General features: G+C 35.8%; 1 protein-coding gene across 3 annotated transcripts in view; it reads left to right on the top strand.

Moving 5' to 3' along the window:
• The window catches only part of GPC6 (glypican 6), a 757,324-nt gene that overhangs the window by 152,354 nt on the left and 578,651 nt on the right, over window positions 1-26,319 (top strand). The window lies entirely within an intron of this gene.

The raw sequence follows: 26,319 nt of genomic DNA, 5'->3' as shown, positions 1-26,319 counted from the left end.
AAGGAATTTATGGTACTTTTGAGGTCATTTTGGAACACACCCTAATTACAGAGTAGCTATCAATCAAGAAAAACAGATGAAACTCATGATTCTTTAAGCAGTCTAAAATTACACAGTATACATCCAAATGGGGTGCTTGTCATCATTAGAATCATTGTATTCATGGATATTGTTAAAGAAAAAAATAAGTTTTTATTGACCAAAAAAAATTTTGTTTCTTCTTATTTCAGTGAGTAAAATACAAGTAACAGCTCCTTCGATTCTTCTGACCTTAAGTATGTTAATTTATATGAAATCTTTACGTGATGATGAAGTCTCAGAGCTTTTGTTTATACGTAATATAGACTGATTTTATACCAAACCCAGTAACACTAAGCTATCACTATTAGAGGGATGTAGTGTAAGGAAAAAATTGACAGAATGAGTCTGTATATTAATAGTGAAATAAAATTATTGAGAATGACAGGATGAGGCTGAAAGATATGAAAATGGCATGCAGAGTGATATACAAAAATGTGACTGTGCATAAATTTGGTTTTGTTTTTTCCTCTGATGTTTTCCATTGAAGAACGGTTCTAAGATCCCTAAGTGTTGTCAAATGTAACTCACAAGATTTGGAAGGATCACCAGATGCTATTTTTTTCACTTTATTTCTTGGAGCTTCAGAAAATGCTAGGGATACCTATAGACAACGATTATTTAACCATCGTTGAAGAGTATTAACATAGACACTATTAAGAGCAGATCACATATAGCCATAATGATGCTTTGCTGGCAAAGGTCAGTTTAAGGGCAAAAGGAGTTGCTGGATACAGACTTGGGAGTCTCTTGGATGTAGTAAAAATATCATTCGTGATATATATTGGGCATTTCAGACTAACCTAAACATTCCAGGTGAACTAAGAAGGCATTTGGATTTCACACTTTAACTGGGAGAGGTATTTTTAATGCCTTTTACTAGCATCTTATTGAGGCTGTTAGTCTACTGACCTGAGCCTGGAGAAGTTTTCAAACCTGTCACTCATAAGACTCTACTCTGAAGGCATGATTAGATAGCTGCTAGAAATGAAAGATGTAAGCAATGTCATAAATGTCTACTGTCTCCCAAGACATCCTTATTTTGCCAGAGGAGCAGAATATTGCAACTGGACAAATGCAGCTTCCTCATTCTTGATTTCAGTTGGGATGACTTACTAATATAGAGAATAGGTAAACATGCTGTGTCTGGAGGGCACATAAATATGACCTAGTAATAATAAGCAGCAAATCTCATTCAGTATACTTCAGGAATACAGTTTTTCTTCATAAAAATTCATGGTGAGATAACAAGTGGTAAAATGCCTGTAGCATGCTTCAGGATGGTACCGTATTTTCTGGTTTTCCATTAGCTGGGTGTGCTAGCATGGACTTCTAAATTTACAGATTTGCTATGTCCTGGGTTAAAATTAGAGATTACATGGCCTGTAAATTCTGATAACCATTCATAAAATATCTTTCTTTCCCTCTTTCTTTCTCTCTTTCTCTCTTTCTTTCTCTTTCCCTCTTCATTTCTCAAAATTATCACTTAAATTACATTGTACCTTTTCTTTTCCAAAATAAATGCAGTTGCTAGAGATTAAGGATAAAGTCCTGTCCAACACAAAATTGTCAGTGACTTATGTGTACCTAGAATTTACATGAAATCACTGAGTTTTCCTTTCCATTGGGACAAAAGGGCAGATTCTGAAGCAATTCATAGAGCACTACTAGATATTGTAAAATGTTATTTACTCTTGGTAGCAAACCTCGAGCCCTGTTGAATGCACCAAAAAGAAAAAACCAAAAACATCCAAACATTGCATTTCCTCAGGTTTATCAATCTACGTATTTGAAATATGAGGTTTTTTTGTCTTAGAGGGGGATTTTTTTGTTTGCTCTTTGGTCTTCTATCTGAATGTATTTAGCACATTTTCAAGATTTTGAGGTTTACATTAATAACAAAGATCATGATTACTGAGTCTTGCATTCAGCGTTTTTAGTGTCATTCCGATAAAATGGGAACTAAAGCAAATTAATCATTCTGTAATAATGTTCCCAGAAGTCTTTGACCTCTCAGAAACAAAAATATTGGACTTTATAGCAGACAGATTCTGAAAACCAGCAAGACATATTGTTTGACAGATAGTTTTAAGAAAATTTCTTCTGATGAAATATAAGTAAGAACCAGCTCAGCCTTAAACAATGCTAATATAATTTTATTTAAAAAAATATTTTAACAGTTGATATTATACTTCAATAGTATAATATTTAAATAGCATAATGTTTAAAAATCTCAATTTGATTTCTTGTAGAAATATACCTAAAACATGAATAACTTTTAAAGATTTTTACTGTCTTTGTTGGTTTCATAGTATGAGAGAATTCTATGAGTTTGAATATTCTGTTATCAGGAGACATTGTATTTTCTAATAGTGTTTTTTAGAATTGTAGTTTAATTTAACAGTTCTGAATTTGAGAAACTAATGAATAGCATAGCTTTGAAATGATACCTACGGAACACCCCATCAGCTTTGTCAGTGTTCCCATTACTACTATTCTGACCTGCTTTTGTGCAAAGACTGGTTACGGAAGTGGTAGTTTGTAGTCTGTAGGACTTGAAGCAACCAAAGGACAATCAAATGCACTTTTCCCTTTTTCCTCAAGGCCTAAACTTCTCATGCAGAAGCACAAATCTGGTATTCTCACTCTGCAGATCTCAGTAATAATGTCAAGAGACCATTTAGCGGTAAAGCCTCTGCTTCCTAACATCTGGGTCCTCCTATGGAAGTTGAGGCTTTATACTTAGCCACAGACGTAAACTACCAGACTGGGTTTCTGTGCTGAAGGTAGAGTAGAGAGAGTACTATGCATACATACTACTAAGAAGAAGCATGCATACAAGTGTACTCATATGACAGTTACAGATATCAAAAGGTTCTTAGAGTTCTAATTTTAGTTTGGGAAAAAAAATTAAAAATTACATGCAGATAAAGAGATGTCAGATGTGAGAAGCTGATCAATACATTCAGGAGGAAAATTAGCCAGGACACTATCAGCTCAGATAGCTGAGCTATACTTGGATATTTACACTTTGAAGTCAAGTGTAAGTTTTTAAGTCATTAGCCTCCAACCTGTCTCTTGAACTGAATCACTCAGCAATATTTTGAGTTAACATTTATTCTATATTCCCTGTTTTTCTCATATTACTCTGTACTGAGACTAGAAAAGAACAACTATGGGACAATTACTTTTCATGGCACTGAACAGCTGATTTTTGATCAGTTTTTTTACTGTATACTCCTTTTTCTACTGTATAAATGATGATAGTGATATATAGAAAGAACAGTCTTTTCTTGTAAAGCCAGAATTTGAGAAAACAGTAAAGGAACTTTGCTCAAATGAATGATGAAAATGTCCTTTTCTTGTCTGTAAATTTTCATGCTAAATCTTTTTTTTCTTCTTTTTTTCTCTGTTCTTTGACATTTAGCTGTTACATTCAATAGCTATCATTAGGTCAAAGGTACTCTTTTGGAAGAAGAACATGACTCTTACTTTCCTTTCGCCTTAAGATTTAGTGCTGGCATTATTTATACTTTTATTCAAAAAGAGACACTTTCTAGAAAGTGATTCATATTCTGTCTTTTTAAAGAATGCAGAGGCAATACTCCATTCAAAGAAAAAAAAAGATTTTTTTTGGCCTTTTTTTTTATGTCATGTTTATCCTCTATTTCATTTAAACAATTGCTTCAGTTTTATGGAATGGGGCTTTATTGACTAGTCAGTCTAAAATGCAGTGGTAAATATTATTTATGAGCTAAATAAGTTGATTGTTATTTTCCAACTAGATGTCTGAAAAATATGAAACTCCTCATTATGATCGTCTAAAGAGAAAGCTCATTTAATCTCTGAAGAATAAATAGTAATGTTACTTCTTGATTTTCTGTGCATTTATTGCCAGAAACAAACTGAAGAAATATAAAAAATTCTCATCTGGGGAGAAAAAGCAATATTTTAGGAAAAATATTTGTTACTTTGATTGAAATAATAGTTAATTCCTTACATTTTGTAAGCAGTTTTTTAGATGACCCTTCCTCCAGTAATCTGAAATAGACATTGGGCTGCTGAAGGGAACTCCATTCTTCCTTAATATATATTCTTATGATACAGCAAAATTATTATGATACAGCAAAAAACTGCTTGCCTGCTGTTTTCCTTCTTCAAAACCACCCCTTAATCTGGCTAGTTACTTGCAAATACTGATGACATAAAAGCAGCCTCCAGATGCCCAATAAGCTAAGCTTGTTCTGAACCTTGAACTACTGTGAGGAAAAGATTTTCCAGCTAAGGAGAGGGAACTCATACTAAAAGGCTAAAGGCTACCATAAATCAGTTTACTTGCAGATGGAAATTAGGTGCTGCTTATTTGCAGGGGAATATATTTTGAAATTTGTCTTTGAAGATCTCACTAGAAGTGTTTAGAACTGCAGTGTTCCAGCATTGGTGGAACTGGACACCTGGCTTCTGTCTCCAGGATCAGAATACCGGGTGACTAGTATGATTGAAAAAAATGTTTGAGCATTAAGAGAAAATTTTAATTTTTAGACATTTAAAATTCACGTTATCATTTTTTTGTATGCATTTTGGTTGATGGGTCTTTATTTCAAGGAAAGCTGTAGTGATTATGGAATCACCTGACTGCAGGTGGCTGTGAGTCTAAGGAAGACATTAAATACTATAAAACTCCTCATAAACTCACAGCAGTGACTGCCCTGTAGCTGGTCTGAGAATCATTAGTGTCTGGGATGAGGCAAAGCAAAAGTTATTAACTCATTTGATTAGCTACAAAAGAAGGTGGGGCCCAGACTTAGTGCTTTTCAATCTATTAGAAACTATTTTTTCCTTCCTTTTCGAGTGATACTGAGTTTTGGAATGAGTTGAGAAGGGTGCATAGGTGGAGGTGTGTAAGAAGTATTAGCAGAAAAGTTCATAGATTCTGGCATCTTTTAGGGCCCTTGAGACAGAACAAGTTGAAGAATCACTGCATACAGTGTCTTGACAACAGGCATATCTATTTAGCATTTTATTTCTGATTAAAAGTACTATTTTGAAGGTGGTGTTCTGGCCATCCCACCTTTCAAAGTTTTTATTATTATCATGGAAACAGTGCTGGAATGTAGGAAGCAAAAGCTTTTTGGATGGAACTTAACCAGATGGTCTTCTGCAAATTTCATGTGCACTGCAAGAATGAACTAGAGTGAGACTGTAGTAAAAAAACACTGAAAACTCAACAGAAGGTGCTTTGTTCTACAGAACCCTCTGTTACGGTATAATGAATACTAATGTAAAGATAACCCACAATGCAAGCACAGATACAAGCCCAGGAACTGATTTTCACAGACAGCTAGACCACTTCAACAAGTCCCATCACTTTAAGAGAGAAATTGATGTCATGATGGATCATTTGTAGTATCAGCTTCTTTGTAGCTGAACCCATACAAAGTGTTTAGGATGAAGTTTGCAGGTTGGAGTTCAGCCAGCACAGGAGCTAATTTAACAGCATCTGGGCAGATGTTTGATTTCCTTCAATGCTGGTGTTATACGTATGGGGTTGTGATTTGTTTTCTTTGCAAATGTTGACACTGTTAAACTAATGATCTGAGAAAACTTATCCTAACATATTTATCTTTATGTGTATAAATGCACATATACAAACATATACACATATGCATCAAATGTACTGTAATGTTCATAAAGCCCTGTATTCTAACTGCCCAAGTGCCCTTCTTCCAAGTTGTTTCTCACAGAAATCTTGCTGAAAGAACTTTCACTGGTACGTGAAAAAAAAAGTGTGCTTAAATAGCTGTTTCTATGTAAAATGCATTAATGCAGTTAATTAGTATTGACCTTTTAGAATATTCATCATTCCATTGCTTTATTATGCTGAAAGTTCACTTTAAAGGAGGTATAGCTGGTCCTGCAGGGAGAGCCTAAAGGAAATCTCAGTTGGGTTTTATTTTTATGCTAATGGTAGAAAAAAATGGTTTCTGCAAGGTAGCCTTAATTTGCAACATCATTACACTTTCCATACTTATTTTGTGTTATTGTAAACTTTCTTATATTGTTTTATTCATCAGATGATTAGTTGGATAGAACATGGAAATTATTTATACAGAAATTGCTTAAGAGTCATGCTTCAGCGTATTTTTCTTGAAGAAATATCTTTATCCAAATAAGCAAAATAGTAATGATCCCCCAAATACATCACAAGTCCATTGAAAATTAATATTTGGGATTAGTATTAGGGATCTTTTAATACAGTATATGAATGGTTTCTTACAAGTCTTCATTAAGTTTGTGTAAGGATGCATAAGTTTACTGCAGGTTTCTACTTGAGTTTCCATGTTTTCTGTTTATATTTTTCTGGAGCTCTACTGTGCATATTTCATCTGTTGTGTTATGAAGAAACTCAAACGTGGTAAACATTTGAAACTTACATGTGATTTTTGATAGTGAACCTGTCCAAAAAAAGAGAGGTGATGCAGGTCATATCCATGGCTGGTCATTTTTGTACTCCATCATTCAGTCTTCCTACACGAAAAAGAAATTACAGTCTCTTGAGATATAGTTTCTGCATCTGCAGCGTTCAAGTTACAAATACAGGTTCCAAGAAACAAACTTTAAATCTACATGGCTTCTTATGCACATATTACTTATTTTGCAGTTTGGGAGTGCTAAGATATGCTTCCTATTGCATTGGAGGCTTGCACCTTACAAAACTGTAGTCTGGATTTCTACAGTTAAGAGTTTCTTTCAGTTCCTGCTGCTGTATTAGGGTTATTCCAGTGGTTCTTACTTAACGAGATGCTGGCACTACTGGATTTTCCATTTTACAAGTTACTATGGTATCTACCAAAGATAGGCTTAAGGGACAGGCATTCCAATACAGCTGCCATCTCAACAGGATTAATGCAAGTGCTTGATATTTGTCTATGAGGCTATGTAATGCACTAAACACAATTATCCTGCTTTCATATTAGTATCAAGTATATTTGATAGTCTCCAGTTTACCATAAATAATGCATCTTATTTTATAAATGTGAATGGAGTCACTGAAATTTCTGCGCTGAAATTTTTACACAGGTTAGAAAAGGAATTATTCATACATCAAAGAGTTGTTAGTTGATCAGTCCAGTGCAGGAAGCAACACTGTTCTGCTGCATTAGTGCTTGCATCTCTACAGCAGCAGCAGGATAACCTTCCTTTCAATTAGAAAGCTGTCTAAACCATCTGCCCAGTAAGTCAAAGAGGTAAATAATGTGTGAATTGGAAAGAACTGAATGTGTGTATAACTCTCAGACAGCACCTAGGTAAACAGGCTATAAACCCCAGTATGTTTCGGTGGGAACAGATGCTCATTAAGGATGTGCAACAGGAATGCAGGACAGTAGGATTTGTGAGGATGTCTCCAGGAGCTGGATATACACAGAAATAGTGTAGGTTTGATGTTCACATGTCTAGTTTAAGTATAGATTACTATAAACATTTGCAAATTATTTCTATTTTACATTTGCTTTTAAGGGCTTTTTATTCTAGCCTAACTAAATTAAAGGAAACGTTGAGATACATCAAAACACTCCTCAGCCATTTAAGGGAGAAAGAAAGCTTGAATACAAAATCTGGACTTGCTGGAGACACTTTTGCAATTGCCTAGCTTTGCAGTAAGTTATTTTAAGACTTGACACATAGCAGTAGCTTGGCTTAGTCTGAAAGTTAGTCCCACAGAAGCCAGGAAAGGGACTTTCCCACTCAGAGATGAGTGACAATGAGCAAGGCTCTTTAGTGTGAAAGTAACAGAAAATTCACATGAATATCCCGTGTCTCAGAGAAGCCTACAGTTGTACATACTAGAAATTAGAAACACAGCCTGTTACTAAGTGTATTTTCAAAACGTATCACAGAGGGGCAACACTTTGTCTGGAGTCTTTGTGTGATACTGTTCTGCTATATAAAACCATTTCTGCTGTATAGTGAAAATGTGAATTTTTCAATAGTGAAAATGAGCTAATTGGGCAGAGCTAGGCAGGTAAATACATAGAAGTATGGAGATAGCAGTATTCCCCCGAACTAGTTTGTTCTTCGGTGTCTGGGTTAGGTTCCAGGAGCAGGTATCCAATAAAGCATGATTAAAAATCCTAACTTGATTTTACTACTGCTCCTGTTCCTTCTGCTGCCATTCATGCTGTCAAAGGACAATTACTCTCATTAACCAAATGAAAGTACTGTTTAGGGGAATGCAAATTCAACCAATCTTACTCAGCACTTGGACTGTCATAAAGGTGAGCAATCTCTGACTGACTGATAAAATTTTGCACTTCCCATGGGCAGTGAAGCAGTGAATTTTTAGCCAATGTCATGCTTCTTTTTATGTCCAATGATTAATGTGCTGGTAAAAACTTTATACACACTTAATCTTTCATAAACAAACATATCTGACTGTCCTGCTAAAAGCTTCAGCATTTATAATTAAATTACATCAGCAGAAAGAAACCAGCTGAAACTAGAAGTAGGCAGTTTGAAAGCTTAATGATGATGTTTAAATCTTCCTCCATATTGCACTGTGGCATTTAAGTGAGATTCTTGATGTTTTTTATCGTGAGGGAGGGGGACATAGTAGTAGCTCCTTCACAGTGTTTTCCTGCGTGTGCTGTGTTTTGTTCTTAAGGAGAAAAAAATTGGGGCAGTGCAAAAGCAACATAAACATTTTTACAGAAATATGTTTGAAGAAAAAACTAAGGAAGACAGCTGTTGGTTGTGAAGATTGTAAAGAGATGGGGATTGACAGTCTTGGACTCTGCTTTACTAAGTTAAGGTGTTCGTAAGAAATAAATTAAAGCCAAAATTGCAAGACAGTCCCATCTGCAGGTCCTTAATCTGTCTCCCCTTAGAAAAGAAGGAAATTGAACTTTAACCTCCCAGTCTGTGAGAGGGGTCTTGAGCCTCTGAAGGACTGGGTAAAAATTGAGGCATTCAGGCCTCCTTGTCAGGTCCTACTTTTAACGACAAACAGGGACTGCAAAATTGGGGGAGTATGCAGGATCTCAGGTCACACCCTAAGTGCATGCTCAGTTTAGAAATAACACAGTTCCTAGATGTTTATTTTAGATGTTTATTTTGCCTAGATGTTTATTGGAACTGTCATTTCCCATAAAGTGAATTCATGAATACAGCCTCATAATTTCTCATATTGTTTCTTCCTATTACTTTAATGATTTATTATTACACATTAAATTTAGCATATCTTACATTAAAAAAATAAAGTATTATGTAAAACGTTTGTATATTTAAGATAATGTACGTGTGCATATAAGGTGTTTTCCGGGAGTGGTTGGAAGGAGATTTTTGTATTTGCATGTAATCCACTAAGTAAATAAATAAACAAACCCACTTTTAAATCCGTTTTTTTAAATACGAATTTACAGGTTTTTTTTTCAGTTGGGAAGATGTTAAGCTATAGTAAAGGAGAATAAATGACAAGATGAAATATTTGCACCCTGATTCTTTTTTTCCTTTTTTTTGTGGTTCCCTCAAAGCAGGTATAATACTCAGATCAGTCATCTAATTTATTAATTCCCTGAAGCTTGAAAGAGATATCTCAGGGCAAAAGAATGTAGAAGCCATCTGAAGCAATGCAGTATTCAATTATTTATTTGTCTCTCCCCTTAAAGACTGCTTCAGTTCCAGATCTTCCCATTTCTCCTATATAATTAATGGGATGTATAAAACACGGTTCAGAGAAACTTGGCTGGATTTAAAAGCATGTATGCATGTTATTTCTTTCCTACATCACAGAGAGTACATAGGCGTACGCACACCAGTTTCTGCTTATTTTTTCAGTGAATACATGACATGTGTTTCACTATGTGCTGAAAGTGAAAACACCTGTTTCGCCAGACAGGTTAATTGTAATTATAATTTCCAGGAAGATATCTGCATAGATGTATAGAATGCATTTATAAATATGTAAGTGGATGTATTTAATTTAGTCCTGAACCATTATTTTACTTGGTAGTACTGAGATAGATAGACCTCAGCAAGCTACGTATTCCTATTTATTTACTCACCATAGACAATAAATATTTTTTCGAATGGGAACAGAGATCTTCTTTCTAAAGTGAAGGCAAAAGGAAGATAAAATGTTTAGGTATGCTGGCTGAGTAGAACTTTGAATCTAGATTTTAAAGTGTAGGCTCTAAGGTGAGAACTACCACTGTGTTCTTCAGCTGCTTCTTTCCTTCTGTTTCTTGAAAAATAAAAAGAAAACAACTGATTGCCTCAAATGTGATATGTAGAATCATTGTTATGTCATTCAGGAGATTCCAAGTTGTTCAATGCAGTCCTTCATAAATTCCCAAATAGATTTCAGATCCTCTTCTACTCTTCATTCTTGTTAGCTTGGCATAATCAACCAGACAACAGATGCCTTATTCCTAGACATTCTCTTCTCTCCCCCAAGGGAAATGCCCAGATGGGAATAGATAGCTACAAGCTCACACTGCCCATGCTCTGAACCAACTTGGCATCATACTCGTGAAAGTAAGACTTTCAGAAATCAGGGGCTAGACTTTTAAAGGTATGTATGTGCCAAAGAGTATTTTAGAAACTAGGCTTTGCACAGCTGAGGATCTGAAACTCTACCTTTTTGTGCTTGTGGCTCTTTGGCTCCTAAATACGTGGAAGGTATTGAAATCCATTGACTTGTGCACCCGTTCATCGTAGTAAATTGTAGATAGTTGTTAGATTATAATAAAAATAAGGCTGGGTGTCAAGCAATGTTTTCAAAATACAAAAAATGTTTGGTTTTTATTTTGAAGTTGATTGTTTTAGACATTTAAATGTGATAAAGAGTATTTAGGACATTATAATTAGATTCCTTACTCTTGGCTGTCACATATATTATTAGCCATACTGAGGTAAAGATTGTGTGTGTGAGTCTGTGTGCGTGTATGAAATGCATAAGCTGATTTGTAGGTACAGAATTCTGTAAGAAATAAGTAAACTGAGTTATATGGTTAAACACAGGATGTACTTTGTATTTGGGTGTCCTACATAGTTTCTAGGTAAGTAAAATCCAATAAATGGAGTACTTTACTACTGATGAATCCTTCGGCTTCTAGTAATCATCAATTTCCCATAACTGAAGACTGGCCAGTCTTGTCGGGAACACTTATAGAAATTGTTTTCCACAACAAATATTTATAAATGTAGTGCATACTTTATGCTTATATCTCAAAAACCTATGATATGAAAAAAAATGTGCCTATGGATAAATGAATTCTCTTTCAGTGCAACCTCTCTCAGGTGTTTTAGACTGATCTGTGTAACTCGCAAGGTTCTGTGTAAGGACACAAATTCTCTATTGAAGTAGCAAGGACTACCATTTTCTTAAAATTCAGATCTTGTTTTACACTCTAATGTACTAATCTAAGCCTTTCAACAGAAGAAAACAGATGCAAAAATCATACTATTAAGTGTGGTAAATATAGTGATTTATAGAATTCAGCCTTTGCAAGCTGTCTATACAGAGGTTAAAAGAATTATTTATTTCTCTTTGTCTGGAGCTGATTTAGCACTAGAAACTCCAAAGCAAATCCAGTTTGCCCTTGAACAATAGTATGGTTTAGAAATGTAAGGCAGTTTCTTTATTTTGAAAACTGTGAGCGGTATGAATAACAGGTGAATAACAGGTTTCTTAATTTGCACACATTAAGTAGACCTTTCATGTTGTTTTTAATATGTAGTTTACAGTAAGTCAGGTCATGATGCACGGCACTGGAAGCAGGGTGAATGAAAGCACAACCTTTCCCTCCTCTTTGTGAGAATGGAAAGAGTGGGGAGGAGGATAAGTGTCTTAACAGCTGTCATTGCCAAAGATTATTTAAAAGCTGTAAAAGCTTTCATTTGCCTTCAGGAGTTGTGACATATGGTCAGAAATGGTTTGAAGATTTATTGTCATCTTTGTTGGATGAGATTCAAAGTGTTCCTTAACAAGGATATTGTCCCTCATCATCCTTGGAAAAATCCTTCAGAAACTGTAATGCATACAGAAAGCAGACAGAGAATAACGAGCCTCAGGTTTTTTTTTTTATATTTTTTTTTATAACGGAAGGTGATAATGGCAGGGTTTCTAGATTAAATAACAGACATATTCATGGTAAAAGTGAACCTTACTTTTTTACTTGCGGTCTAGTTTTTTATGACACCATTTCATCATTTGCATCAATGACAGATTGTTCCTTACCCAATTAATTCAAATTTCAGGTGCAAACTGTGCACACTACACATCTCAGGACCATTCAGTCACGATTTAGAGGCATAAAGCTTCTCCATGTGAAAACAGCTATCCGTTTTGTCTGGACCTCTCTCTCCCCACAGTTAACAGATGTGGATTTCACATTTTGAAGGCACAATCAGACCTTTCCTCCCATAAAAGTCCATCAAAACTTCTAAGGCTAAGAAAGTGACAGGAAGGTACCAAATGACAGGCCACCTGATCAAGCAAAGCAGAGGCTAGTGGCAAAGGGAAGACAACTGCCTGAGCATAGGAATGCTTAGAACGAAGAATAGCGCCAAGTATGTGCCTTCAAAAGCTAATGGGCAAATTTTCCCTAACTTCGTTTTCCAAGCTGAACTACATGGAATAAAATTGTGCTTGCTCTTGCTTACACTCACTACTGCACCTGTGGGAATTCAAAATAAAACTCATTGCGATGAATATTGAAAGGCACATTGATCTCGAGGTGTACAAGGTACCAGTGACATATGGCTAAAGGGCACCTATCTTATCCATCTTAAACTTTGCATAAGTGAGACGGATTTAAGCTTTAGCTAAATAAAATCCTCCAATTTTAGCAAGCTTGACAAGAATTTATTGTGTTCCAGTAAGAAAATAACACAGAAACATAATAGAATAATAGAATCATAGAATCATTAGGTTGGGAAAGACCTTCGAGATCATCAACTCTAACCATACCTGTCTGCTACTAAATCATGTCCCCAAGCACCACATCTACCTACTTTTTAAACATCTCCAGAGATAGTGACTTAACCACCTCCCTGGGCAGCCTGTTCCAGTGCTTGATAACCCTTTCTGTGAAGATTTTTTTCCTAATGTCCGATCTAAACCTCCTTCTGATGCAGCTTGACGCCATCCCCTGTTGTTCTATAACTTTTGACAAGAGACTAACATCTACCTCTCTGCAACATCCTTTCAGGTAGTTGTAGAGAGCAATAAGATCTGCCCTCAGCTTCCTCTTCTTCAAGACAAACAATCCCAATTCCTTCAGTTGCTCCTCATAAGAATTTTTTTTCAGCCCCTTCACCAGTTTTGTTGCTCTTCTGTAGACATGCTCCAGGACCTCAATGTCCTTCCAATAGTGAGGGGCCCAAAACTGAACACAGCATTGGAGGTGTGGCCTCACCACTGCGGAGAATCCCTGGACCTTCTGGGCATTTCTGACACAAGCCAAGATGTCATTGGCCTTCTTGGCTACCTGGGCACTCTGCTGGCTCATATTCAGTTGTCTGTCGACCAACATCCCCGGGTCTTTCTCTGACAGGCAGCTTTCAAGCCATTCTTCCCTAAGCCTGTAGCTCTGCACAGGGTTTTTGTGTCCCAATACTCCAGTCATATTTTTAAAGGTAGATTCACAGGTTAAATTTATGGTGTTTGCAAGGTAGAATTGAATTCAGTGTCCTTGACTGTTCCTAAATAATAATGATATATCACATAAGTGGGAAATGAATCATCTACATATATAAAACTTATCACTGTCTCCTAGCTGGGGTTACAACAGAGTCATCACAAGCAGGAGGAGGACAGGAGAATGCTGCTACATTAGTACTCCACTGGCTTATAGTGGTAAGAGGTGAAAGTGCTGTGCAAGCATTGTATGCTTTCGTGATGGCCCTGTGAAGACCATAAGGAAGGTGATCCAGCAGTAGCAACAGGCAAAGAAACCATGTAAATGCAGTTTCACCAGGGCTTCTTGGAGCACAAGAATCAAAGGAAGAACATTAAGGGAAAGACAGACTTGGTCGGGGAGTTTTGTCACCCCTTGACGTTGTCACTTATTGTCACTGAAACTTTCTACTCCTTTTGGGATGAGGGAGCTTATCCAAATCACTCTTGGTTTCCAGGTTGGATGAAGGCTCAACCAAGATTACATAAACTACTTGTTCCAACAACTGCTTACTATCTGAGAAAAAATGGAAACTACTTCATCAAATCTGCTGGAATATTTTAAACTAAACCTGTCCAGAACCAATCTTTTGCATTGGGGCTGGCAGACCTGCCTCTCATTACCTCCAGATGTTGCTCCATGCAGCATGCACAGTGGCTGCCATGTGCAACTCAACTAATTTTTTCCATACCTGCCACTGCATTAGGAAAATAGGCCACAACTCCCGTAACTTTGGTATATTTACTTCTGAAAATGTTTTTACCTGTTTTGTTAATTCTTCAGATTTTCCCACCTTTCTATGGAGCTTCATTCCTCCCAGCAGGAGCTTTGTTTTCTTGGCAGCAAGGCCTTCCTAAACCTTAGGCTGTACAGTTCTGGTTTTCATAAATGTGCATAAACCCACCAATTCAAGGCCTCCTATCTGTTTGCATTATTATCACTGGGTGGTAGGCACAACACAAATATTTAAAACAGAGCTGCTAGTCCTGCACGAGATGCTCTCTTCTATCATACCTGGGACACTGTGGTGCAGCAACTTGAAACCAAACTTCTAGGCATGAAGAGCACCCATGGCAGTGAAAAACATCCTTTTCCAGTGTATCTAAGGATTCCTAGAGGAACACAGCAGCGGTGGGAACACCACCAATAAGAAGAAGCCAAAGTGATATAGGTCCTCACAGCTGCCCTGGTATTCCTGATTATGCTGACAGAGAATCCCCTGCTGTCAGCAAGGCATGTCTGTGCCAAATACCGGGTCAGTAAGGCAGCCGCTGTCTCTGCACTCTTGGAGAGGAACATTTTCCTGGTGCCCATCTCCAAGTCGGGAGTATGGGATGGAAATAAGGAAGGATGCATAAAACCACAGGTGTCCACTACAGAGTAGAAGAGAAACCAGCCTTGATAAGAAGGGCAAAAAATCCTTTTCTCCTCACGTCTATATCTTGAATGAATAAAGATGAGCTATCCAAGGCTGTGGCAAAGCAGACTTGGCCTTTTGTGAGAGATGCATCAGTGTAGACCTGTGTATGGTGCCTCAGAAATTGCTTCAACAAGGCATGCATCACAGTATTATTCACACTTTCTGAGATGCAGAATTAAGTTCTAACAGTTTTTCTGAATCATTTGAGATTTACTCCTTATTAAAGCTAGTTTAAATCTTCTTGAGGGAGTTGGTAGCAAATATGTCACAGGCAGCATTTTTATTTTTTCTTTTATTTTTTATTTTTTATGTCTACTTTTTAAGGAAGGAAAGATTATACTTGGAAGCAAATCTTAGTCATTTTCATTTGATTTTTACGTGAATCACTGAGGTACCACTCCATGACTTAAATTAACCTCGTTGATACAGTTCTACAGAATCTTAAGACTCTCCAATGGTCTTTCTTTAATTTCTAATCTTTCTTCACACATGTTTTTTTGAACACAGAACCAAGTAAATATATATAACATAATGCATAAATTTATTACTAAGAACTTGAAATATCCCGTCCCATGGATAGTTATTGTCTTATTAAATAACTCATGAAAAGAAGTTTGAATTATCTACTTTAGCTGATAGCTAAAAGACCTGTGTAATGAATTTATAAATTTATCCTAATCAAATGCTGTTTTCCAGATATAATTTCTTGACTGAGCCCTGGGCTAGGGACAGGTCAATAAGGGGGTAATTATAGTGCTGCTACTAGCATGAAAAATAGTTGCTGTCCCTTATGGGAAATTTGCTGTAGACTACTAGGTCAAGATAATGAAGCACTGTTTGTCAGTCTGCAAAACTGCAAATAACAGTTGCTTTTCTTAGAAGCCGATGAAATCTGTGAAATTCTGTGAAAGACTTGCCATTGTTTCTGGAGAGTAATTCCAGTGAGAGGAACAAATAAGCTACTGTGCTATATTTAAAATATTACATTGCAAATGTCAGCATGCATAAGAATAACATATCATGTGGGTGAAGAGATCATTGCTTCTAAAATCAAATCAATATATAATAAATGCTACTATCAATCCTCTATTCAGTGTAATAGGGGACGTTTTCAAAGACCCTGCAATATGCCTGCAAGGAACACTCACCTAGCACTCCAAGAACAAGTGCTCTAAGTGATCTTGCCGTTCACATATCATGCTGCTTGTTTGTCCCTTACATTTCTGAGTTTGCACAGTGATCTGTAACTCTGTAGATAAAGAGGAAAGTGGCCCTTTTTTGCAGCTGTATGTTAATTTTACTTTTGTGCATACAGTGTAAGGAGCAGAATAACAGAGTTAGAATCTTTGGATCTGAGATAATAAGCACGTTGGAGAAACCTGAATTATACATATTACAGAATATTAGGACAATTAGGCTTTTGGCTTAGGCCTTGACTACTATGTAGCTATTAGTGTGTTGCATACCAAGGTCAGGGAAGATTTTATCTTAATTCTTTTTCTGGAGTAAAAATGTATATTTATGTGGTCTCAGAGGAGGAATAGGGAAGCACATAGGTGTTTAAATTCTTCAGTGTTGATTAAAGTCATTGAGACTGGGTTCTGAAATTATTTTTCATGGGTTTTGTTGCCACTGCATCTACTCTGTTTCAGTTTTAGTTTAGGGAATAGCTTAATACCATACTCTCAGTGAATCATTCATTTCCCATGAAACACTTACATTTTGAAATACAGAATGTAAAGTCAGTGACAAAAATACTGGCGTGTGGTTTTCTAACATCAGTTGCAGTTCATTGTAGTTCTACAACTATGTTGTCTACATGGAGGATGAATGAATGTGCATGGCTTATAATGGGATTAGGTCATATGGATCTTTTGAACATCTTTTGTGTCAAATCTCTACCCTATGAAATGTAAGAAGTCGGTAAAAAATTGTTGGAAAAGAGCGTGATCTTCCCAATACGCAAAAAGTGTCAGGGAATTTCTCTTATTATTGGTTTGTTTCTGATAGAATCATCCATATTTTTATCTCTTATTTTATGACATTTTTGTTATGAAAATTGTTTCCTTGACTTAACCTTTCTAATGGTTAAACATGGTTGGAGTAGTGTTGACTTTCTTTTGTCTAATGTAATGCTGCAAAAATAGACCTTAGAGACGTATCTCTTTCTGTCTCTTTTACTTCCTATGAGAAGGTATAAAGAGAAAAAGGCTGATAAAATATAAAGCCATTCACTGGAATGAAGGGCTGCTTTTCAAAAGCAGTACATAACCTGAAGGGATTATGAAGAGAAAAAATTCATCAGAAATAGAAAACCACAGAAATACATACACCGTATTTGATTACAATCTGAGAATTCCTGTTTTACCTTAGGAATGTTACGAATAGTTATTTTTCCTTCTGTATTATAGTTAATAAAACATTTGTAATTCTTATTAGGGACAGACAAAAGCCTCAGAAAAGAGAATACTTGTCTATGTCTGCATTCATAAGCACATGTTTTCTACTATGATGGAAGCATGGACAATGAAGTACCTTAAATTACAGATGAGGATAAAATAAAGAGTTTGGTTTTGTTTCAGTGTTGTTGAAAGTCTTCCTAAGACTTTACCACACAGCTCTGAGGTATTCTTTTCTACAAATTTTAGACCATATGCAATTTTTAAGAATTCATATGACTCCCTTCTCACTAGATTTAAATGCCAGTAATACCAGTAGTGACTTAGCATTTGACAGTATAGTTTAAAGAAATTTGAAGTTAACAAGTATATATTTTTTTCTCCTTGGTGCCCAGGCATAACTGTAATGAGGTTTGGAGATACTGAGTTTTGAAGCAAATCCATTTCCTTTCAAAAGTATGAAAAGCAAACTGATGTGCAGGTCTCTGCAGTGTATGGAAGATATGAGTAACCCTGTCAGATTTACTCTTTCAGTATTCAGCAGACTACTTAAGGAAAGAGATATTAATTCATTTTTAATGTTAAGAAAATACAGTCATTAAAAAGCAGATAACATAAAATGCCAGAAATGCTTTTAACATTACATGAAGTGCGCTACTTGCCTAAATAGCTCACTACTTTTGGAAATCTAGATATGCTGATGTATTAAATATTAAAATAGAGGTTGCTTTTTAAAATGCAGTGTTTCTTATCAGAAAAACAGTTTGAACAAGCAGTGCTGTTGTATAATGCATGATGTTGCTAATAAGAGAGTAATGGAAAATAATTTTTCACAGTGTAAAAATGACTAGTATTTTGAATAAGAAAGATTCTTTCTTTGTTCATGTTCTTTTACATGTATATAACAGTGCTGTCAAGCTGCACGTGATTATAAATTTGCAATACATTCTGAGTCATATGATGTCCATTCTGGGTTTTTATCCTGTTTTTGTATATTTACTGGTTATCAACTCACTAAGCAGGCTATACATAACCTTGATTACAAAGTCATTCTCAAAGAGTAATTATTAGTGTTTCAGCATTGGTTTAGATGAATGTGTTGGAAAGGTTCTGTGGGGTCTGTTCTACGTCTGGTGTTATTTAATATTCATGGTATTGATTTGGTTGACACAATAAGAACAATGCTTATTCAATTTTCAAATGACGCTAGCCTGTTCATGGTTGAACCTGCAGCATTAAAGGAAAATATTATGATATGCTGGAGAAACGATTCAAAAGAAAATAGGATGAATTTAAATGAAAAAAAAAAAAATCTGGGAAAACCAGCAGTTTAAGTACAGACTAGGGAATGATTGATTATGTAACATTTTAAAGAAAAAAGTTTCTAAGGCCACAAGGCATTGCAAACTGAGCAGAAGTAAAAAATGGCTTGATATTGCCCCCCTTTTCACCCCCAAAGTATATGGTAGGATGGATGAGCAGCGGGAGCATTTTCAGAAAGATATATAAAGATACTCTGTGCTGTGATACAGACACATTTTCTCCAGGTTTGAACACAACTGAGAAAAAGTAATTGCAGATAGTCCAGACAGAGTAATAAAAATTATGAGACAATATAGCCTCTGAGAAACTCAAGTTTTTCAGTTAAGAAAAAATCTTGAAATGTGAAAAAGTAACTATTGAATATATATATATATATATAAAGTTCTTCAGATTTATGGAAAAAAAAAGAAATAGGTATTTGGCATCATAAACTTTCTAACACTAAGGCCATGGAATGAGAATTCAAGAGCAAATGAGACAAAAATCTTTTAACAGTGGCAGAGACATTGAGAAGTGGGAGATGGACAAGAGCTCCATATTTGGTTCTGAGAGATTTCCTTGGCACAAAGAACAGTTCTTGTCCAGCCCAGGTACCATTCTTCGTCCTGCAGAAGACAGTAACCATGGTCTCACTTCAGGATAGACTTGGAGTTTATCGATAGAGGCCCAAACCTTTGACCTTATAAATCAGTGATATTTGAATTTTTTTCATAGTAGAAATTATGTGTTGGTAAGAATTAAGTAGCGTAGCTGTGTGGTCTTTTGGGTTGTGACTTTGAATTTGTATTCAAATGGACAGACTAACACAGTTTTTATCTATGCAAGTATTACTTTGAAGCAAATTCCCAAGGCACTGGATTTTTTTCCACCAAATAATTAGGAATGTGAAGTAGATGGAAATAACGTGTTACTGTGTGCTTAAGACCATGCATGAAGATCTGTTTTTTGGTTGATTGGTTTGGTTTGTCTTGATGATAGCAGTCAATTATATGGCTTAAGAGCAAGTACAACAATGTTTTCTCTCACCATTAAATAATAAATGATCACTATTATGGGAAATTGAGAGACTTCAAATAGGCCATATCACAACATGGAGCTAAATTTCTTGAGAGCAAGGGCCATCAGACTGGGAAGACCTGGGATTCAGTTTTCGCCCTTAACTTGCTACTGACTTTGAACAAATCCCTTTGTCTTTTCCTTCCTTTCCCTTAGGCCGCACTTGCCTTCTGTAAGCAAATTCTTTTGAAAGGAGTACAATGCGTGCCTCTCGCTGTGTGTTTAACAACATGGCCACCCTTGTTCCATTGGGTACTTTAGGGAACTATTATTATTTAATAACAACAACACTGTAAGACAGAAGAGGAAAGGTTGTAAGTAAGGTTCGTATGCACAGCACACATCTAGTCTGGGTAGACACAAGGCCTTGCAGTGAGAGATTATACTATTCAGCCAGAATCTGCTTTGCTGCTTATTCCCTATAAAATATTAATATTCATTGCTTACTATGTTATTCACAGCAACAACAATAAAAGAAACTGAGTAAAAGATTTTCATAATAGTCACTCTAGTAATCTGTATATATTCCTTGCTTAATCCCAGTCCTGTTGTCTTTTATCTTTGCCAGTATTATAAAGCTCTTAATAAGTACTTTAATTAAGAGATATACTTAATGTTATAAATATTAATGTTGGACATTGTGAGTCATAGCTCAAAGAAGGTAGACATGTTATCCCCAGACCATTTTATGCATACAGGTTTTTATTTAGATGGTGCATGCATTTTTGTTCTGAATCAAAAGACTTGATATGGTAATTTTATACCCATTGGTTTTGAAGACTACAATTCATAGTTAATATAAAGTTTCCAGTAATCCATTATTTGCAGATACTGTAAGTGAAATTTTTGGCTGCCTGTGAAAGGGATTAGATCCTTTAAGGCATTTTTGGGGGTAACAGAGTTACCTCAGTGTCAGGTAGAATACCTTTTCTGCATTATTTCAGTAGACTTATGCCTCCAATCTAATCACTAATCTAAAAATACTAATATTGAAACATGGGATGATGATGAATGGAAAGGCTGAGATGTTTAGGAACACTTGATCGAATATTTACTACTGCTAATACATCAGCACCTGGAGATCTAAAATCTTATCTAGGCCCAGTTTCTGTTTCAACCTTCAGTCAGTTCATGATTTCTCATTAAGAAGGTAGAGGTTGACCTGCAAGTTTAATATCAACCTTCGAGTAAATTTTTTTTAATTCAATGAAAAAAACCCCCAAAACAATGCCTGAGGGAAACTAGGTATGGCCACACTGAGATGCTGAGGAACAGTGTGTTCTTTGACACTGCATTCAATAGGATTATATCAATATGGTTATAAAGCAATAGTAGTAGTTGCAGATCATATTTAGATGAATAATTTTAAAAACAGGCAGATTTCTTAGGGAAAAATATTTTTCTAATATTTTTATACTGTTTTTAATATTTGGATGATATTGATACGAGTTTTTTGTAGAAAAGACTGGTTTCAAATGTTTTAGCCATTTATAATTTAAATTATTCTCAAATATTTTAATGCATTTTCCTTTTTCAGAAAGATGTCTCAGTTATATTTCTGAAGGTTAATGTTTATTTTCTGTGATAGCCAAGCACTATTGACTGTTTCAACTTGGTGCTTTTACATTCACATCAAGTTTCGGTTGTTTGAACGGTCTTTTGTATCTTGCAGTTACCATGAATAGCTTTAGACCATTTTTTAAATAACTGAAACTTCAGTGGCCAAGCTTGAACTCCCAGATTCTCTTTGCAGTCAAGGAAGAGGCATTGCCAGAGAGCAATTCATCTCGTCGTGAAATAGGGAACTAATCAGTCAAATCGATTTCCTTCTAGTGAAGTCTATTTTTCTCATTCATTTTAGATATCCTAACTCTCAAATTTAGACATATAATTTTTAGATATTTGAAATTATAGGAGATAAATCTTTTCCTATTTGCCAATCACTACTGTACATAGAAAAAATTTATTTAACAGAGAAGTGTTACCTTGAATTTCAAAGTTGTTCTTGATAAACTTTGTAACTTACTGGTTGAATTTCCAATGAGATCTGTTTATATTGTCATATACTTTATATTGAAAACAGTCTGCAGTATTCAGCAGCTGAGAAACATTTTGATTTCTTGCTTTGAAATATCTGAAGTCACTTATTCACAATATGATATTGTATGCCTGTGCTGATGAAAATTATACAGACATTTTTCATGGCCAGATTCCAAAGGCGAGAAAGTCATAGTTTTGTTTCGTATCAAAAAAGGAAAAAGGATTTGATTTTGTACTGTCCTTCAGTTGGGAATCATTTACGCGTGTGGCAAGAATGAAATTTCAACATGTCAAAACAGTTGGTTTTGTGTAATTCAGATGTGTCAAATATCACATGCTGAACATGAGAGTCCTGGCCATCTACTCTTTTGATTCCTTATGCTTATGCTTCTTTACATCTGCACCTGTGTATTTGCTGTACAATGCCACAGTCTCTCTCCTGCTTCATGACTCCCTGTGCAAGTGGTGCTGCACTGCCTGGTCTGGCATCTGCTGACCAGCTGCGTTTGCAATACGAAGTCAATAAATAAATAAAATATTAGCAGTGCTGTACTGCTTCCAGGACATTTCTCATAGCTTGGTCTTGCTTTAGAGGACCCATAAGTGGGCATTTTCCCTTTTTGCAGCCGTGTGTGCTATTGTGTAGCAGTCATGATAACATACAGAACCTGTCATCAGAAGTTTTCTGTAATAGTGTAAAAGAAACATGTACATTCATCTTTACTGCAAAGACGAAAATGGCAACTAAATGTATAAGATTCTTGTGACTCAAATCCAGCCAGTTTTCTGAAGGTTTATGGCAATACAGATATAAAGTGAATCTGAAAAAAAAAATTATTCGATTCACTAGGAAATAGCAGATTCAATATATTTTGTTGTATGTGAGTTTATCATAACTATGTGGCTAAAGGAGGCAATGTGATGTATCACAAAATAAGAAAAATAATTTGGTAAAGGAAAGAGAAATTATTACCCCTTAATCCAAAGCAAAACTACTGTGTAATCACCCGAGACTGGAAAGCAAAACTGTTAAAAAACCAAATCAGTGAAGCCACAGTCTGTCACTTTCAGGGGGTGAAATCTACCCACAAGAAGCATTTCTTCTCCTGTATACATGAAAAAGAAATAAATGAGACATTCAAATAATGGAAGAATCTGCATATTCATCATTGATACGGAAATGAAATTTGCTATGCCGACATGATAAGAGTTGCATTTCAGTAGCAATAATAATAAGTGAATGTCAAAGCATAAATTTTTAGGAGACAATTTGGTTACTTTGGCAACTCAAGCATTGTTAGTCACTTCTGATAAGGCATCCTTCTTTCATTACCACCTGTGGCCTTTGTCGTTCTGTTTCCTAGTAACATCAAATTGTTTTGATAAAAAGTAATTAACATATTCAGTTTTAACAAGACTATACATAAATTTGATCACTTTTTATTTTTTCTTCTCGAGGCAGCATATCAAAATTTGAAAGTAATCTTTGTTTCCTTTTCTTTGCCTTATTCCTAACCAAGCCTTAGAGAATTATACTAAATTACTGAAGCATCTATATATACAAGTCCTTTAAAATAGTACAATTAGGTTTAAAAATGTCAGTTAGGATTGCTCCTTTAGAGCAGGTGATATTTCATTAACAAGGGGAAAAAATAGCCTTGAGGTATAATAAAATAGAAAATTATTATTGTGAGAGCCTTGAGAAAATTGCAACAATTCAGAGATACAGAAAATAGTTAAAAACCCTTTGAAAGTGTAATTATGAATTATTTCTATTGTGAATTACTTTGATGTGTTTAACCACATTTTAAAGTCCTGGTGGTCCTAAGTCAGGAAAAACACTAACTTTTAAAAAATTTTGTACAAAGAATGCTGTTAATTTTTATCCAAAGGTTTGCTTGTTCTAACATACAGGCTAAAAAAAAAAAAAGAAAACCAAACCACATTTGTATGTATGTGTACATGTATGTGCTACAGACTCTGTTTTTCAGGATGTAGGTTTCTTTCCTTGCTGATGCACTTAACATGGCACAGAAGTCAAGGCAGGGAACTTATAGTGCTGGTGGCAGCAGCAGTTTCCTGAATTTAAGTTATTGATTATTTCAGTATATTGCACAACTGCACAATGGTTCAGGTGAGGAGTCCCAGAAGACCATCTTGTCCAACCCCTCTGCTCAAAGCAGAGTCAACCATAGAAGTTGCCGAGGATGGAGTCCAGCTGGGTTTTTAATAACTCCAAGGCTGGAACATTGTTGGCTCATATTCAACTTCTTGTCCATCAGGCTTTCCTAAAAATCTGCTTTCTTGCCAGTCAGCGCACAGTCTGTAGTGGTACATGGGATTATTGCTGCTCCAATGGAGGATTTCCCATTTCCCTTTGCTGAACTTCGTGAGAGTCCTTTTAGTCCATTTTTCAGTCCTGTTGAGGTCCCTCTGGATGGTAGGACAACCTTCTGATATATATGTTTGTTTCCTTTTCCTTTCCTCTTTGTTTTGTATAATCTGCAAATTTGCTGAGGGTTTACTCTGTCTCATCATCCATATCGTTACTGAAGTCAAGAAAAAACACATCCTCTGTTCTGTTCTTCCTTCATCCACCAAGCCAGTAATTTTACTGTAGAAAGCTATTGGTTTGGTCAAGCACAATTTACCCTCCATAAATCCATGCTGAGTACAACCAGTCACCTCCTTGTCCTTTCATATGTTTAGAAATGGCTTTTGGGATTATTTGCTTTATCACCTTCCCAGGGACTGAGGGGAGTCCTCTTTTCCCTTCTTGAAGGTAGAAACAACATTTGCTTTCTTCCAGGCCTCAGAAACCTACTTGGCTTGCCATGACCTTTCCAAGATATTCAAGAGTGGTGTTGTAATGATGGTAGCCAACTCCCTCAGCATCCATGAGTGCATCTAATCCATGTCTAGATTGTGTTTAGTTTACATGTTCCCTAACCCAATCCTCCTCCATTGAGATTAAGTCTTCTTTGTTCCAGCCTGTTTCAAAGGTCTCAGGACCGGGATTGCTGAAGGCCAGTCTTGCCAGTAAAGAGCAAAGCGAGGAAGGTGTTGAGACCGCAGCATTTTCCTTGCCCTGTGTTGCCAGGTCTCCATTCCTGTTCAGCAGTGAGCTCACGCTCTCCCTAGTTTTCCATTTCCTGTCAATATACTTGCTGAAGTCCTTCTTGTTGCCTTTTCTGCTGTTGCCAAATTCACATTCAGGTGTGTTTTGACTTTCCCAGCCAAATACGCTTTAACTTTAGACCAGCTAATTTTTTTAGGGGAAAGAGCAGTGCAAAATGTGTTAGTGTACATGTGGGTGTGTATTAGTGTGTGTGTATATGTATATGCCTGTATATATTTAATGTTACTGAGTAAATATAAATACATTGTCAGTAAATTCTACTGACTACTCAAACAGACTGAAAAGAAATGTGATCTTGTTCCATATTTTTTACATATTTCAGGGGCCTGAAAGAAAAAGAAACACTAAAAATTAGTACAGATAGCAGAACTGAACAGTTGACTGCTTGCCAGACTTCTGGAGTAGCAAGAGGTAACCATTCTTTTTCCCTGAAATATGACCTCACTGCTCTTGAAAAATAGGTATCATGGAGGGTGTTACTCATTTAGACTAATGTTGGTGAAAACTTATTGGCTTAGGAGCCTATTTTAGAAAATGTTTTCCAACTGCAAGAGCAGAGGCATATAACGACAGAAAGGTTAAGTATCTACCAACACCATATGCATCCCAGAAGTTTGTATGTAAGTAAAAGTCACCGAATTAATTTTAAATTCAAATAGGTTTAATTCAATTTGTAATGTTGAAATGGCAACTCAATAACTGGTTAATTAAAACCTTGTAAAACACTACATGCTACACTCATTAAACACACAAAACAGAAAAATCCTGTCTGTATATGAACGTGAGTTTGAACTCTAGATTGATGTATATTAAAGTGTTGGCAGTATCAATCCCATTGATTACAATCCAACAGCACCAGTAAATAGCAGTTTACAGAGAGATGAAAGGAATATATTCTTCAATATCTATAACTGAAGGCATAGAAATCGAAGAATACTTTTTTCTGTTGTAACTCAGACAAATATGTCAAATATTTTCAGTATGTGGGGTGTTTTTGTTTTGTGAAAAGTGATAAGTTCTGAATATATTAATCCACAAAGTAAAGCGCTCTATAAAAACGTCAAAATATTTACCATTTTGTGATGTCGCATAAAGCTTTTTATCAGTCATTCACAGTTTTTTCTTTTTTTCTCTGTAGATCTATACAGTTGCTAGAAAGTCCTGCATATGACAGCTTCTGATTAA

The sequence above is a fragment of the Cuculus canorus genome, chromosome 1 (assembly GCF_017976375.1).
Source record: "Cuculus canorus isolate bCucCan1 chromosome 1, bCucCan1.pri, whole genome shotgun sequence".
In the NCBI taxonomy this organism is placed as follows: Eukaryota; Metazoa; Chordata; class Aves; order Cuculiformes; family Cuculidae; genus Cuculus; species Cuculus canorus.
The sequence above is the reverse complement of the archived record's forward strand: the minus strand, read 5'-3'. Positions and strand labels throughout refer to the sequence as shown.